This window comes from Pogona vitticeps, chromosome 2 (assembly GCF_051106095.1).
Source record: "Pogona vitticeps strain Pit_001003342236 chromosome 2, PviZW2.1, whole genome shotgun sequence".
Classification (NCBI taxonomy): domain Eukaryota; kingdom Metazoa; phylum Chordata; class Lepidosauria; order Squamata; family Agamidae; genus Pogona; species Pogona vitticeps.
Genome location: NC_135784.1, coordinates 121,752,474 through 121,765,170, shown reverse-complemented (window position 1 = coordinate 121,765,170; position 12,697 = coordinate 121,752,474). Strand labels below are relative to the sequence as shown.

The 12,697-nt window shown below is 40.5% G+C and overlaps 1 protein-coding gene across 1 annotated transcript in view; it reads right to left on the bottom strand.

Annotated features, from left to right (window-relative positions):
- Window positions 1-12,697, bottom strand: part of ATP10B (ATPase phospholipid transporting 10B (putative)) — a 204,224-nt gene that overhangs the window by 121,782 nt on the left and 69,745 nt on the right. The window contains exon 2 of the mRNA XM_020809289.3: window positions 6,868-6,974. The gene's annotated coding sequence lies outside the window, so the exon portion shown is untranslated. The remainder of the gene's footprint in view (window positions 1-6,867; window positions 6,975-12,697) is intronic.

Below are 12,697 nucleotides of genomic sequence, written 5' to 3'. Positions count from 1 at the left end.
TCTCTCCCTATTCCATGGTGCCTCCTGAAACAGAAATGCATCACCCTCTTGCATGGCAGAATTGGCCACACTTTGCTTTAAAGGGCCCAGGACTCCATCTTCCTGTTTTATTGAGCCATTTTATAACCCATAACTTTTTATTGCTTGGGCCCTTTTCTTACCTTTTTATAGTACATTTGTGACTGCTGTTGCCTTTGATTAGATCAGCTTTTATTGGATTTTAGTAATTTTAGACAAGATATAATTGCATTGTAGGTTTTCAGTATTTTGTATTACCCCAGGCAGCTTTGGGCATGAAGATGAGTCATAACAATCACTTCTAAGCCAGAACAATAGGGCTGTCAGACACCTTTTCCATTTCATCCTCCCCCTTGCTTGTCACTTCTACATTTTTAAGAACACGTGACTATCGTGTTGTGTTTCTGCTTCCTTATTTTTTTGAATCTGGTGGTTTTTAGAAGGCAAATTAATACCTATCCAATTTGTAACAAAACCACAATAACAGGAGTGCAAGGCAGATTAAAGAAAAAGTAGAATGGTTGTTGTGGGTTTTTCGGGCTTCTTGGCCGTGTTTTGAAAGTGGTTCTTCCTAACGTTTCGCCAGTCTCTGTGGCCGGCATCTTCAGAGGACAGCAAACTCACAGTTTGCTGTCCTCTGAAGATGCCGGCCACAGAGACTGGCGAAACGTTAGGAAGAACCACTTTCAGAACACGGCCAAGAAGCCCGAAAAACCCACAACAACCATTAGATCCCGGCCGTGAAAGCCTTCGCGAATACAAAAAGTAGAATATTCATATTCTGACATTCCTTAGAAGTCTGATGCAGCTAAGAATAAATAAATAAATAAATAAATAAATATAGAAACCAATAAAAAGACCATCAAATTACTGCTACAGTAGAAATACTGAGTACACCGACAGCAGTTAAAACCATAAGAGCAGAAATTATAGACAGTGAAAAAGTTGATAATAAGACTGGAAAACCCACAGCTTTTCCTTAAAAGGTAGGTTTTCCCACTGTAGCAGTAGCAGTTTGCCACACCACCAGGCAAGGGGCTCTCATGGCCTAAAAGCAACATGTTACTGTAATGTCCTAGCATTAATATTGTTTAAAAACCTGGGTGTGGCCACTCTTTCTTCCTCCCTTTTAGATGTGAATTTGGGACTACTCCCCTTATGAATGATCTTTCCTCGTCTGACATCTTAGGAGGGCGTCTCTTGATGTTTTAATATCCAGTCAGCATTATGATACAGAAACGAGTCCTTTAGCTAACCTGTTCCTAAGCCATACAGGGCCTTTAATTCTCCGTCTTGCTTCATAGCCATTCATTTTTATTAGACTTTGGGGACCTCAACACATCATGTCTCTCTCTTTGGGGATGTGCAGACATTAAATTAGTGGAGGCTGAGTCACTCTTGACATAGTCAGGAATCTTCTTCTTCTTCTTCTTCTTCTTCTTCTTCTTCTTCTTCTTCTTCTACTACTACTACTACTACTACTACTACTACAGCTACTACTACACTTTTATTACAGTTTAGGCATCCTTCAGTCTCGAGAGACTATGGTAACATGCTCTGAATAGAGGACTTGGAGCAGCATCTAGTATGGGTGAGAAGGCCAATTCGAGACTGACAATCCTTTCCACACTGAAGACAAATACAATCTGTCCCCTGTCCAGATCCCTGATCTGGCTGGTTTCAGGACTGCCTCTTTGTCTCAGCCTGCTGGACAAATGTCTCTTCCAAATGGGAGAGGCCATTAATGTTCAGATGTCAAGGTTTCCCATCTGTTGAGGTCCATTCCTAAGCCCTTCAGATCCTGCTTGCAGATATCCTTGTATTGCAGCTAGGGTCTCCCTCTGGGGCGATTTCCCTCCACTAATTCTCCATACAGGAGATCTTTTGGAATCTGACCATCAGTCATTCTCACAACATGCCCAAGCCAACGTAGATGTCGCTGTTTCAGTAATGTATACATGCTGAATATTACAGCTCGTTCCAGGACTACACTATTTGGAACTTTGTCCTGTCAGGTGATGCCAAAAATGTGTCAGAGACAATTCATATGGAACATGAGCTTCTTATCCTGCCATGCACAAAGGGTCCAGGGCTCACTGCAGTACAGGAGTGTATTCAGGACACAGGCTCTTTAGACCTGGATCTTGGTATATGCCGTCAGCTTTTTGTTAAGCCATACTCTCTTTGTGAGTCTAGAGAACATGGTAGCTGCTTTGCCAATGTGTTTATCCAGCTTGACATCTAGGGAGAGAGTGTCAGAGATCATTGAGCCAAGGTACACGAAATCATGAACAACCTCCAATTCTTGTGTGGAGGTGATAACAGAGGGAGGCAAGTCCATGCCCTGGCCCATGACTTGTGTTTTTTTCAGGCTGATAATCTGAAATCTTGGCAGGCTTTACTAAAACAATTCATAAGTTGCTGGAGCTCTTCAGTAGAGTGGGCAACAACAGCTGCATCATCGGCGAAGAGGAAGTCCCGCATGCATTTCAGCTGGACTTTGGTTTTCTCTCTCAGTCTAGAGAGATTAACGAGCTTTCCGTCTGATCTAGTCTGGACACCTTCTGTTGCAGTTCCAAAGGTGTGCTTCAGCATGACAGCAAAAAAGATCTGAAACAGAGTCAGAGCGAGGACACAGCCCTGTTTCACTCCGCTTCAGATGTCAAAGGGATCTGATATTGAGCCACCAAAAACTACAGTGCCCTTCATTTCCTCATGAAAGGACCTGATGATGTTAAGGAGTCGAGGTAGACATCCAATCTTGGGAAGTATTTTAAAAAGGCCATCCCTGCTAACCAAATCAAAGGCCTTTGTAAGATATATGAAGGCCACAAAGAGTGGCCGTCATTGTTCCCAACATTTCTCCTGCAACTGTCTGATGGAAAATATCATTTCAATGATGGATCTATTCGCTCGAAATCCACACTGTGATTCTGGATAGATTCTGTCTGCAAGCACCTGGAGTCTCTTCAGCACAACACGGAAAAGCAGCTTCCCTACAATGCTGAGAAGAAAGATGCCATGATAGTTATTGCAGTCACCCCTTTCGCCTTTGTTCTTATACAATATGATAATGTTTGCATCTTTCATGTCCTATGGTACTCCACCTTCCTTCTAGCAAAGACAGAATATTTCATACAGTTCAGTGGTGATGGTCTCTTTCCAATACTTCAGGACTTCAACAGGGATGTTATCTTTCCCAGGTGCCTTGCCGGAGGTGAGGGAATCCAAGGCCGCTTTTATTTCTGCTAAAGTTGGTTTGCTATCCAACTCTTCCAAGACAGGCAGGCATTCAATGTTATTTAATGTCTCTTTGATTACTACATTCTCTCTGGAATATAGCTCAGAATAGTGCTGCACCCAGTGTTCCATCTTATACTTTAAAAAAAATTATTTTATACTTTTATTTTATTTTTATTGTATTTTTATTGGACCACTAGAATATCATATTAAGATACCCAGTCTGGTGTAGTGCAGAGGTCCCCAACCCCCGGTCTGCAAACTAGTCCTGGCCCATGGCCTTGCCCAGACTGGGCCACAGAGACAAATCTCCTGTCCCCAGCATGCACACCTCTCCCAAGCACACAAGGCCCCTCCCATGGACACACGGCCCCTCCCATGGACACACGGCCCCTCCCATGCACGTGTGGACCCACCCTCCCACCGCCTGCAGGCTAAATCAGTCCATGGGGGCAAAAAAGTTTGGGGACCACTGGTGTAGTGGATAGAATGATGAACTAGGACTCTGGAGAACAGAGTTCATATCCCTACTTGGTCATGGAAAATGGCTGGGGTAGTGAAACTATTAGAACTACTCAATTATTTCACTGATCTTGAAAGCCCTATTAGGGTAATTATAAGTTGGTTCCAACTTAATGACACGGAATACACACTCACACACTATCACAAACTTAACCTAGCTTTCGACTCTGTAGGAGTCTTCATCAGGCTGGGTGTTACAGAACTGGGCTGGCACAAAAGAAATATAAAGGGCCCAGAAATCAGGTACATGCTAAATTACTAGGTCTAAAGCAAGTTCCAAAATTCAAGCTGCAGTCCCTTCAGAGGCAGGAGATTTCAGGTTTTATCTCTAGGATGTAGATTAGGAGGAACATTCTAATCTTCTTAGATGAAGGGTTGCTAGTCACTTCGGGCACTTAATTTTGGAAACAATCCAGACTCCTAACTACTACAGTAGTTGCTAGACAAGCCAATCTTATGGTCAGTTAATGTTATTTTATCTTAGCAACCAGTGTATATGTTATGATGCAAATGAAACCTTTTAATTTGATAACTATTAGAGACCTGCAAGAAGCAGATTTTTAGTATGGACCCTATTCACCCACAGCTTAACATTTCTGGTTTAAATTAAAATTTGGACTTCATAGATATCTAAAATAAAGATATAGAAGGAGAGCTTAGTTATTTATGCTCCATTTCTTGTTTAAAAACATATATTCCACTGAAGGATGCATCTTTTACTCTTTATTTTGCATCCCAATTTATTGCAACAGCCAATTCATTTAGGGAAGTCAAGAAGGAGTAGTAACTGAGCTGACCAATCAAAAATTTAATCATAGAAGATTCTCCGGGAAGACTTTCTCAAATTTAATCTCAAACAAAATATAGCCAGTCCATTTTTGGGCTCTTGATCTGAGATCTGACAACATTCTTAAACATTCATCCAACTGAGTGTCCTTATCATCAGGAACAACAGCTGAACTATTTTGAATGTGAGCTCTGCTGAAGCCAGAAAGATCCTGGTGGCTCTCAGAGTGCCTGCATATCTGCTGTTCTTCCAAGAGAGAGCCAACACAATTTATATTTTATTAATGTCTGCTTGCCTTAGTGTGCTATTAACCTAAACTTGGGCTAGCCTGAGGCAACAGAGGAATTTATTGTCCTCTACCACACAACACAGTGTTTGGCACATTCATTCCATCTTCCATGAAGCCAAAATTTTTCTTTGCTCCAGTTATCCTGTCAGTTGAACACAGTGTTTTGGAATCATTCTGAGCACACGGATAAAGGTGACTTGGACAACTGAGTATCTATTAAATCAAGCTGATGACTGTTATTTCAAAACAGTTTGAAAAGGAAGCCTAGATTTTGTGTAGTAGGAATAGGATGACAAAGATTTAACATCAGCAGCTTTACACACAGTCTGCTACACCTCTGCAGACCAATATCCAAGGCTGTGTGGTATCTCATAAAAGAAACATGCTGAATCAACCCAAGAGTTCACTTAGCCCAGCATCTTGTTCATCAGACCAGATACTCCTGAGAAGCCCGCATGCATGGTGTAAAGGCAGACTCTTGATATTTTTCAGGAAACTGCCTTTGAGCCTTGAGGTTGCACAGAGTCACTGTTACTTATAACCTCTGATCACCTCCTATGAATTTGTCTTACCACTTTCTAAGGCTTTTCTAAGTTGGATCTCATGGCAACAAATTTTATAAATTAAGTAGCACTGGGTACAAAACTTATTCTGAGTCTCTAAGGTCCACATAGTCAAAGCTATGGTTTTTCCAGTAGCGATGTATGGAAGTGAGAACTGGACCATAAAGAAGGCTGACTGCTGAAGAATTGATGCTTTTGAATTGTGGTGCTGGAGGAGACTCTTGAGAGTCCCCTGGACTGCAAGGAGATCAAATCTATCCATTTTAAAGGAAATCAACCCTGAGTGCTCCCTGGAAGGACAGATCCTGAAGCTGAGGCTCCAATACTTTGGCCATCTCATGAGAAGAGAAGACTCCCTGGAAAAGACCCTGATGTTGGGAAAGCCTGAGGGCAAGAGGAGAAGGGGACAACAGAGGATGAGATGGTTGGACAATGTCATTGAAGCTACCAACATGAGTTTGCCCCAACTCCGGGAGGCAGTGGAAGACAGGAGGGCCTGGCGTGCTCTGGTCCATGGGGTCACAAAGAGTCGGACATGACTTAACAACTAAACAACAACAACAATATCTTTGGACAGCTCTGGGATTTAGTCCTATGGGTGGGGGTTTCTCTACCCACTTTCTCTATACTTTGTATAATTTTATAAACCTCTATCCTGTGCCCTTCGTCTGCCAACTTTTTCCCACATCATCACTTCTCTGGAAGGTAGTTTAGCCCCTGATTATTTTCATGAATGTTTTCCTCATCATTTTCTTGCTCTGTGTTAATCCTTTTAGAGATAGGGTGATCATAGTTGTACTTCTCTAGTGTGGCATCCTTTCAAATGTGCATAAGGGCATGATGATACCATCACTTTTATATTCTTTCCGTGATAATCCTTAGGACGAAACTGGACTTTTTCCAAATTGTTGACCATGCAGTCAAAATCTTCACAACCATACGATCTCTAGTTAGTTGCCACTGAAGCAATGGGTGCTATAATGTCTCAATATGTAGCCCCATACACTTATTTACATCTTAGGATAGTTCCACATATGACAACAAATTTTGAAGACTGAAAGGAGCCATAGCCAACCCAGGTTCTGGAATATGTACCTCTATCTTTATGGATGTGTCTGAGAGGACCTTTAACCACTGACAAAATACAAAGAAGATAACGGTTACTTAAGACCTCTGCTGTGTTACCATCCACTATAGTGCATTCAAACAAGTTTACTTCGAAACATGTAATATATTCAATGGGGCTTACTGTACTTCCACCTAGTGTACACAAGGCTAACTTTGGGGGCATTTTTTCATCTGTGACATCAGAAGCATATTTGAGTCTCCATTTCTGATGACTACCAATGTGGCTTTGAAAACAAGGACGCTTTACATAAGAAAGACATTCCAGTCAACATACAGTTTTATTCAAAATAGGAAATGTAAAAAAAAAACCAACTAATTACCTTTAGTATAAATAGTGTAATAGTGGAGAAAGGGTGGGATTCAAGGTCTCAACTTTTAACATTCAAGCCTTCCAAGAGTTTTGCATTTTCCACAAGGGCCGGATCCACTGAAATAGAGGAGAAAAAGGAGCCTGTAACAAGTCTACAAAGATCTTCAGATGGTTAAGAATGTCCAAATAGCATCTTTTCCAGATTAAACCCCAGACTTAGGGCCATCATCTTTTGGAGCTACAGCTCCTCAAATCTCAGTAGCCATGGTGTCTGGGGAATTCTGGTAACCCAGATGAGTGACTTTCTCAGACTCTGGTCGAATCCATAGATTAATGCAACGAAGTCTGGAGTAGGGAATGGAGAACAGTCTCTCCACTTCTCCACAGAAATCCTGCAACTAACAGTTTTCCCTTTCCTGCAAGAAATAGGTATGGAATCAGTGAGAATTTCAGGGTTGTGCTGTGAGTGTCATTACTAGTGCTGGGGAAAGTTACATTTTCCTCCTCTGGTCAAGTCTGGGTCACTAGTTGAGCACTCCTGACCTAGATGCACCATCTATTCCTATCCTACTAAAAGTTAGAACATCTTAGAATATGGCAATAGAACACTTCTAATATTTTATTTATTTTGTTTAGTGTCCTTTGTAGGCTGCCTTTCTCCTGGCGAGGCAACTGTAGAAAAGAATACTCTTTAGTCAGTTTTAAAGAATACTCTTTAAATGAAATTGTGCTCTTAAAGTAATTTCCCCCAACTTATATTGCAAAGTTTGTTTTCCTTTAATAAATCAATTAACTGGAACCCGCAAAGGAGGTGAAATGTAATTTATAAGATGAACAGCTTGCATAATGTGGAAATGCAAACAATGTTAAGATTTTTTTTCCTGTAGATCCACCCTTCACAAATTCTGTGTGACCAGAATCTGACATTAAATGAATCCAGACTCCATCTGCAGTTGAATTCTCTAGATACCATGGTTCTCTTTTACATCGAGCACGCCATGGATGAAGAAATACACCTTGTCAGCCTATGCCAGATGTCAGTATCAAATTAAAAGCACATTAATGAAGCACACAGTAGTAGAAGAACTTCTCAGTATCCAGATTTTAAAATATTTTACATGAAAGGTATAAAACATGAAAAAAAAAGGAAAAAAGCATTCTTTTTATAACTATGATTAGTTAAATTAGGATAAAAAGCTGAAGGGGAGGGGAAACTGCATGCATCAAATTGTGTGGCCATTCGTGCACAGATGTTTACTTATGAACTTTTGCGAGACTGGAGAGCAATACTGATAGAGAAGGGTTTTAGGAGTGGTGCACTTAACTCTAAGCTTTCCTCCTATTTGTTGAAGCATTCACTGCTCATAATTGCGAGTAATATGTACTACCATTAAGGCACACAAAATCCACATGAAGCAAAGATACCCATTCTTCTTTCCCTCTCTGTGGCAAATAAACCAAGATGATAAAACAGATTTTAAATAGAGAATCAGTCAGACTCATCTGTTGTGTTCAGACCTGAAAACAGAATGCAGCTGTTCGGTGAGCATGCCTGCCCCACATCAAAGCTCCAAGACTGGGAGTAGTTACCGTAATTAGCTGGGGACGTGGTGGTCCTTAGTGCTACAGGCAAACTACTCCTACAAATGTTTATTGATCTATTGATCACAAGAGCACACACAGAGAAGCAAAACAGTAATTGAATAACCAGTTGCTCCATTGACTGTATCTTTTTTTTGAACGTGTTGAATTTATTTATTTATTTGGCTTTGATACTGCCTCTCTGGCTGCCAAGGCCACTCTAGGCAGTTTACACTTTAAACAAATATATCTTCGAACAATAATGTAAAGCAATGCACAAAATAGTTATAAAATCAAAATTAAACACAAATGCACCAACAACATTGGACTGAAAATAATTAAAATTATATGGAAGCAAGGAGGCAAGACTGAGAATACAAATGTTAAGACCACCACTATATTGCAATGTGATAAGGTCCGGAAAGGCCTGTGTAAAGAAAAATGATTTTGACTATCGTTTAGGAGTTCCCAGTGAAGGGGACAGGTGGATTTTGGGTGGGAGGTTGTTCCAGAGTTGGGGAGCGACTGCCGAGAAAGCCCGCCTTCTAATCCTCTCTTTCTGGGCTTCTTTTGAGGCAAACACTCTCAACCGCCCAGCTTGGGAAGATCGTATAGGACAGGCAAATCTCATTGGGAGGAGATGTTCTGCCAGATATCAAGGCCCCAAACCCACATAGGGCTTTTTATAGGTTATCACCATCAACTTCAACTCAGTATCAATTGTAATATGTAACATGTTAGTCACATTTACAACAGAGAAGCTTTTCCAAAACAATTAGAAGCATGGAAAGGATTGTTTGTGTCTTTTTAAACAATCAGTCAGTCTTTCTGGTCCTCCACACATTCTTTCTCTGGATATGCAAATTGCTTTTCAAAGGGAGAAGGCATTAGTTTTTTTGTAGATTATAAGGACTCCATCAAGGATTCTCCCCCTTATCCCTGAGTTCCTTCTTTCAATTGAAGACCCAGACACCAAGACCTTTCCTGCCTTCTGTTCTCTGTACAATTCGCAAACAAAAACAATTTTTTTGGACCCTAACAGATTTTTTTTCTTTGTGAGGCTATGAAGACACAAGATGCAAGCAGACAACAACTGGCTGTTATTCATTGAGAAATGAAAAAAGCTATTCACTGTTTGTTTAATAATAAACAGTGCAACAAGGAGGAGTTAAATTGTGCACATTTACAGAAATGTGCAGAAATCACGTTTGCAAATGCACAAACACTCTGAGGCTGACAATTTCTAGCTGTCTCACTAGGGAAGATAATTTAGTGTGTGTGCACCCGCGCAAGTGTTACCTGGCATGGAAGAACAAGATAAATGAGCATTTATGTCCCTAATTCTGAGAATGTAGTGCCAGTGCACCTAAAGAGCCAAAGTTTATTTTAAGAATAGTGTATTTTAAGAATAGCTTGCATTTATTTAATGACTTTGACACGTAGAATATCTTAGAATGTCTCAGAATGTGATTGCTCTGAAAGATTTCTTGTAAAGAGAAGATCCCCCAACCCTTTCTCGAGTTTTCTAAAACAATTTGCTAGCTAGCAATCGAAATGAATAAGCTTGGGAGTTATTGATCTGCTTGACTGAATGTCAATTCTTTTATTTTTTAAAAATTAGTTGTTATGGAATCTTGACTCTAAATTTTGTCTCTTTCTTTGTCAGATACCTTGAGTTAACCATTGCAAAGAAAAAAGTACTTAAAAAAAACCAGGCAGGTCTTGACACTCCCTAAGGCAGCAGCAATTGAGTAGGCCAGTGAGAGAGGAAGAGAGAATTAGATATTTTCTGCATAATTGCATGGAAATTGCATGCGGTATGGGGATGGCAGTAGCAAGTGATGGCTCTCTATTGCATATCTTTCATTCAGCATTTTATATGCTGGAATCATGCTCCTGTTTGCATAACAGTTATGTAACTTTGTCATTGCTAATTGCAACTAACTGATGAGATGGCGGGACACATTTGGTTATGCAATCAGGCATGTGGCGGGGCATGCAATTGAGATGTGCCCCAGCACAGTTAAATTTGGACATTAAATTCCTTTTTTGCGGTCATAGTCACATGATCAGCACAAAATACACTGTACAGGAAGTAATCAATCTCCTGAAAATAACATGTTGGCAGTGAATAACTCTGAAATTCAGCAAGGGCTGAAAATACTATGGGAAACAAGGTTCTGAGTTACATTCATTTTGCTGGAATTATTGTTTTCCGTATCTTAACTGAAAGTTGTTAAATGGCAAGAAGAAGACATGCAGCTGGCTCTTCATAATGTACAGAGGTATTTCTGTTTGTTGAACTTAATTTATTGAAGTCGTCAAGCGTCAGGGACAGCACTCTGTCCAAGACCTTTCATTGCTCAGCAGCATGGTTGTCCTTAAATGCCGCTGCTCTTGGGTATAACCTTTACACTCATTGTTACATTTCAAGTTTATTAGTCTGTGTTATCCTTTGCCTTCTAACAGTCTGCAAAAGTTTATTAGACTTTTTCACTTTTACTGTAAGTAACTCTCCACATTCATTGCGCCCACAGCAATATTTTCTCTGTCTCACTGCAGAAATCCATGCAATTCCCACAGGACACTCTCAGAGGAGTAATTTATTTGCTCCTACCAGTGGAAATAACAGTGCTGAAGCTAAACGGGTTGATGCCACTGGTGTGATAACAGCTCAGCAGGCTGTGGAAATGTTTTAGAAGCCTGAACAGTATCATGTGGAAGTACCCTCTGTCAAGATTAGTCTTGTCAGGTCTCTCTGAGGATCAGATAGTGTGATGCAGAGATACAGCAATGTGATTTTCATAAGAGGAGGAAAGACAAATATTGGGGAGCCAGAAAACTAGTGAAATAGGTCCTCTTAATAGACATTTCTGGGAGTAGGAGTGCTGCTACGTAACACTATCTATCCTCTCTTAACATTTATGATTTCAATTAAGAACTCTCAATAGTGAAGTTTTAGGTAAAGGTTCCCCTTGACAATTGTCCAGTTGTGTCTGACTCTAGCGGGCGGTGCTCATCCCCATTTCTAAGCTATGGAACCAGCGTTTGTCCATAGACAGTTTCTGTGGTCACGTGGCCAGCGTGACTAGACACAGAACGCTGTTATCCTCCCACTGTAGTGGTACCTATTTGTTGTTGTTGTTTAGTTGTTAAGTCGTGTCCTATTCTTCATAACCCCATGGACCAGAGCACACCAGGCCCTCCTGTCTTCCACTGCCTCCCGGAGTTTGGTCAAATTCCTGTTGGTACCTATTTATCTACTTGCATTTTTACATGCTTTCGAACTGCTAGGTTGGCAGGAGATGAGACAAGTGATGGGAGGTCACTCTTGTGTGTGGATTCAAACTGCTGATCTTTTGACTTTGCAGCCCAGAGGCTTTGCGGTTTAACCCACAGGTTAAATTTGCCCAAGAGAGCAAATTAATTTTACATATATTTTCCACATATGAAGTAGTTATATAGAGCAAATCACAATGAAATAAATATGTATTGGAGAAATTAGTTTTCTAGGTAAAAAAAAAAAATTAATGAAAGATAATGAGAAACATTGTAGAGGAGCTGTTCATCTGCAATTCCTTCAAAGATATGACCTTCGAAGTCCAGGATTACCAAGTCTGCTTTTGTTGGTGAAACCTTGAACACCTGTGTGGTATTAGTACATTTGTAAAGTTGAAAAAGACCTACAGATGCAGCACACATGCAGCTATCTCCGTCTGAACAAGGAAATTGTCCACAGGGTGTAATTTTGTGAGTTGTGCAGGGGTTGCATTTACTAAAAGTCCACCTGCCTTGCCCAGTTATAACAGTTTGAATCCACTTTAACTGTTTTAGTGCCACCCTATGGAAGGCTAGGATCTGTAATTAAGACCATCGCGATACTTCAGAGGGAGGGCACTAGAACTCTTCTTGTGATAGAATAGTAAGTGCCCCCCACGGTCAAAATACAAATCCCAGCATTCCATAGGTAGGCACCATGGCAGTTAAAATGGAAGCAAACTGCAAAGTATAGATGTAACTGTGTAGTGTAGATAAATTATCAGTCAGAATTGCCTCACAACTTCATTTCATTTCTGTGGCAGCTGCTGCTCTGGAACAAACCGTTTAATAAGGCTATCCATTTATTATGAATATTTGCATATAGAGGTCTAAAGCAGTGGCAACTAAAGTTCTAAACACATAGCTGTTATGTGCCATCAAGCCACCTCTGACTTATAGGGATTCTATGAATTAGTGATTTCCAAAATGTTTTGTCCTTA